The following is a 5533-nucleotide window of genomic DNA, read 5'->3' as shown; positions in this document are numbered from 1 at the left end:
CTGGTCAAATCGAAGAAAATAAGGTTTAAGTCGCCAACCATTTACCCTGGGTTTATGAAGTTTTCCATCAACCTCCATAAGCTGGTAGCTTCCATTGGCATACTTTTTCCTGACGATGAAAGGACCTTCCCATCGGAGTAGGAGTTTCTTATCCTTGCGCGTGTCGAAGCGATTGTCGTAGTGGAGCACCAACATTCCTTTCTTCAATTCTTTTTTCCGGAGATGCTCGTTAAAACTAAGCCGTCTATGCTCTGCTTGTGCTGCATAATAATTTATTGCTTCTTCTCTGTCCAGCTGCAGTCTTTCCAGGTTGATGATGTGATCTCTCAAATGCATGTTGGGATGTTGAAGCTGGCTTGCCATTACTCTGAGACTTTGTAGTTGCACTTCAATGGGCAAGATTGCTTCCTTACCAAATACTAGATGATACGGTGTGAATCCCAAGGATGTACGAAATGAAGTTCTGTAGGCCCATAAAGCTGGTAGTAGATACTTATCCCAGTCTCCAGGATGATTGTTTACCTGCTTGGTAATAATTTTAGAAACCATTCCATTTACCTTTTCAACTAGGCCATTACATTGAGGGTAATATGGTGAAGAGTGCCTCCTTGTAATGCCCAGTTTCTGCATTAATTCTCCTACCAAGTCTGCTCTGAAACCTGGCCCTCTATCAGAGATGATATCTAAAGGTGTGCCAAACCTACAGCATATGTGCTCGTAGATAAATTTAGCTACTTCTACCGCTGTGATTCTAGTGGTGGCTGTAGCCTCTGCCCATCTAGTCATGTAGTCGACCCCCATGATAATGTAGAATTTTCCTGAGTTGGCCCTAGGTAATGGCCCAATGGCATCGATACCCCATTTTTCAAATGGGCCATATGAGAGAATAGGTGTCTGTGGTTCAGGCATAAGTGACCTAGTGCCGGCCTTTTGACACAACTTACACGTTTTGCACCAATGGTGTACATCACGGTTGAGGCTAGTCCATATGAAGCCTGCCTGCAAGATTTTCCTACTTGTTATGTCTAGGGCAAAGTGACCACCACAAACCCCGTCGTAACAACTAGCAATTACTCCCATGATTTCCTGAGAGAGAGGGACCTTCCTGAGTATTTTTTCCTTACCCTTACAGTACAAACCGTCATTGATGAGTCGATACCTTGTGGCCTTTCGCGTCAGCCATTGCTTTTGTCCCTTTGTTAAATCTGATGGGCATTCCCCTGTTTCCAAAAAATGCATGATGTCAGGCAAGGCATCACTTCCTTGAAATAGAGGGAGCTTTAGTTTTATTGCTCCAACCACCACTTCCTGTAGTCTTTCACTTGCTAGGGCATCTGCTTCTTGGTTTTGAGCCCTTGGGATATGGTGTATTTGAACTTCTTCAAACTTACCCAACAAGGTTTTTACACCACTTAAGTGAGTCCTTAAACTAGGATTCTTGCATGTCCATGCTCCATTTACTTGCCTTACCAGAAGTAGAGCATCCCCAAATACATTAAGGCGTTGTACACCTTGTGAGACGCACCATTGTAGACCCTTGGTTAGTGCTGCATACTCAGCTTCATTGTTAGAATGTGAATCTAACAATTGGCCCAACAAAAATACCTTTGTCCCTTTGTCATCAAAGACCACTATGCCTGCAGCTTCTTTGTTGGACGCTCGCTTGTAGGCTCCATCAAAGTAGAGAGAGTATGCTCCTTCTACCATCGGTGGTACTGGAGGTAATCGGACTTCTCCTTCCTTAGATTGCTTCTCCTTCCCTTCAAAGACTTGGTAGGTCATGAGTCCCCCCAAACTTGCCCTTGTCGTGCTTTCTACCTGTACCGTGTAGTCAAACTCTTGCAGACGAACTAGCCATTTAGTAATTCTAGCAGACACATCCATGTGTTGTACAACATAGGGAAATATTTCATCCGTGGTTAGAATCACAAATATGACCTAAACTTTGTAGTTGCAAATCTAAGAGCTAGGACTAAGTGTTCCACATGGGTGAAACCTTTCTCTCCTGCTGTCATCATTCGACTAGAGAAGTAGATTGGCCTCATGAAAGATGTCGTCGTATCCTTTTGGAGTAGCACAGCCCCCAATGAGTCATCACCAACACTTGAGGTGACATAGAATTTTTCATCCCACTTAGGTGGTGAGATAGTTGGCAAAGTGGCTAAGACCTCCTTTACCTTGTTGTAGTGATGTTCGCTTTCCTCGTCCCAAGTGAAAGTTGATCTTTGAGTGAGTTGTTGCAGTGGTAGAACAAGTTGTGATAGTAGATGTATGAATCTACTTAAGTACCTCACCTTCTGTAGAAAAGAGACCAGTTGACGTGCGGTCGTTGGTGAAGGTAGGGCTATGAGTGCGGACACCTTACTTGGGTCGGCGTTGATACCTCTTGTTGAAATTTCATGGCCTAGTAGAATGACATTACTCTCCCCAATGTGACATTTATCCACATTTAATTGCCCACCTAGGCTCTACAACCTGGCCAAACCTTCAGTTACCTTTTCTAAATGTGAAATACAGGAGCTATATATACAAAAATCATCAATGAACACTCTTATGGATGTTCCAAAGAACGGTTGAAAAACATATGTGACATATCTTTGGAATGTGGCAGGTGCATTTGTGAGACCAAATGGCGTAACCCTGTATGCAAAACAACCCCATGGCGTGATAAAAGTGGTTTTTAGCTGATCTTCCAAGGCTATGCGTATTTGAAAGTATCTTGAATAACCATCATAGACGGTATAGCATTCAAAACCCGCTACTTCATTCAGAATTTCATCCAAGAAAGGGAGAGGAAAGTGGTCTTTCTTTGTAGCTGCATTTAGTGGTTTGTAGTCAACACAGACCCTCCACTTACCATTCTTTTTAGGCATCACCACTACGGGTGACACCCATTCTGAGTTTTCTACAGGATAGATGAATCCCGCCTCCAGCAGTTTCCTTACCTCAGCCAAGAGTGCCTTTTCTTGTATGACCCCCAGTCGTCGTAGCTTTTGCACAACTCGTTTTACCCCTTCCTTCAGCTTAATATGATGTTCCACCACTGTAATGCCTGTGATTCTTTCATAGTTGTCAATGAACAGGTTAGGAAATCCCATCAACATTTGCAAAAAACTATCTTTCTCCTCAAGTGTTAATTCCGTAGACAACATACCCTTCAACCTACTTCCTCCTAGGCCAGGTGATTTTCTCTCCTCTTCATTGGGTTTCCCTTTTGGTGATGGATAACCAGTTATGCTTACCATTTGTGGATCCTTCATAATGATACCCATCACATCAATGGAACTGTCACTTTCGTCGGTGGATGTGGTCTGCAAGATTCGCTAGTGGTTTCATCTGCCGATGTTTCCAGATTCATTTGCTTCTGCTTGCCAATCCTCATGTCGTAGTAGATTGTCTCCCCTTTCTTACCGGTCATGCGTAGAAGGCCAGTACCCCAGTCCTGTTTTGCCTTCATGGCCATTAACCATGGCCTTCCCAAAATTAGTGGATAGCCCTCCCCCTTAGTAGGCATTACAAAAACATCTACCTCTACCTCAATGTTGAAAGCTTTTATTTTCACGGTGTGAGCGGGATGAAAACACACACAGCGCCTCTATAACGACCCAACACACACTCTTGGGAAGATACACACACACACTATGGGGCACCACTCGGCTTACACAACACACCTGGCCAAGACAGGGAACACACCTCTGGAGTGAGAGGAGAGAGACTATCCAGTTGCCCACTCCACACACACACACACACCCAAAAACTCAGCTCAAAAGAGGAGAATTTCTAATGTTTAGATACAAATGAGCTTGGGCCAACACCAATGGGGCAAACAGCTCACACAATATGGGTAAAAGATACCAGATACAATCACAAACTGGAGCCGAAACTTCGCTCATAGGAGAAACTTACACAGAAAAACAGTAGAAAAAGAGTGAGGAATTTGGCAAAATGGACAGCGCCATCGCGTCCGGAACGGCCCAAAACCCCAGTCTACAATGTCAAAGTGCTCAAATCCGACCTCGGATGAGCAGTTTACGGCCAAAACAGGCTCCAAAAACCCAAAAAACACACCTGCGGCTGTTCCTCCTCTCTTCTCCACGTTTTTTTCTGGTCTTTTCTCTCTTTTTTCAGTTCCCACACTTAGCTTTATTAGTTGGGCACCCTTGGCCTTTTAGATGACCTCAAACGGACCCCGAACAGGCCAAAAACTGACCTCGCAGTGCATAGTTGTCACCTTTTTGCATCATTTGCACACCTGGCACTCAGCTTTTTTCCAATAATGCATCTCGCCACCACGTGAAGTGGCCCCAAAAAGTGGTCCTAATGATGACCTTTCTGCGTAACTCTCACAAGAAAACACCCACGTTGTGTCCGTCTTCATCCGCGTGCAAATATTGACCTCGTTCGCCCTCCTGACGCCACTAGATGCCATCTGACGCACCTGCTGACCTCACGTCGTCGGCCCGCGGATAGCTTCCTCGAGAAGTTTTACGCGCTACCAACTCCTCCTTATTGTAGAAAAAACACACTAGTACTAATAATAGTGAAAATCGCTGCACTATGTATATGCTGTCCTACCTGTACACATGTGGGCCCCACGTAACCACCTGGCTATGGAAATTGGGTAATCCTTTATTCGATGCACCATGCATGTGTATGTACATATGCGTAATCCCTTGCTCAAAAAAACTCCTGACATAATTTGCCCATCCCCTAGCCTGCTAGATCATTCATGATCAGCAGCAGCAAAGAGAGATATGAGACTCGCCGCATCACAGGTCTCCTCATCCTTCACCAACATTGCTTGCTCCACAGACAGCTCATCTTGCTCCACCATCATCAATCTAGCATGATACAATTTAAGATGCAATCCATTTACCCTTGACTTATGTAGAACACCATCCAGGTTAGCCAGCTGATATGTGCCATTTGGAAAACACTCCACTACCTTGAAAGGGCCTTCCCACTTAATTTGAAACTTCTTTTGGAAGGTGTTGTCCAGCTTACTGTTGTAGCGCAAAACCAAGTCATGTTTCTTGATACCCTTACTTTTAACCTTTTCATTTATCTTTGCCAAAGCCTTATCCTGCATCTGCCCATAATGCTCCAATGCGCTCATCCTATCCAACTGGACCTCTTGTAACTGCAAGAGCCTCTCTTTGAATGCATCACTAGGCGACCCAAGCAGCTTCTCTAACATCTTGACCGCAGGCAACTCTACCTCCACAGGCAATAGTGCTTCCTTTCCATACACCAAATGAAATGGAGTAAACCCTGTACCTGTCTTCACTGAAGTACGGTAAGCCCATAATGCACTAGGCAATTCCAAATCCCAATTCTTTCCTTGGTGCTCTGTCACTTTAGAAAGAATCTGTACCAACTCACCATTGAATCTTTCATTTAAGCCATTACACTGCGGGTAATAAGGAGTGGTATGCTGGTGCCTAATCTTCATCTTTGTGCATAAGAAGTCTAGCAGTTTAGCTCTAAATCCTGGCCCCTTATCTGAAAGTAGCTCTAATGGCACCCCAAACTT

This window comes from Adiantum capillus-veneris, chromosome 23, assembly GCF_014529385.1.
Source record: "Adiantum capillus-veneris isolate H3 chromosome 23, ASM1452938v2, whole genome shotgun sequence".
NCBI classification, from domain to species: Eukaryota; Viridiplantae; Streptophyta; class Polypodiopsida; order Polypodiales; family Pteridaceae; genus Adiantum; species Adiantum capillus-veneris.
This window is presented reverse-complemented; position numbering follows the sequence as displayed.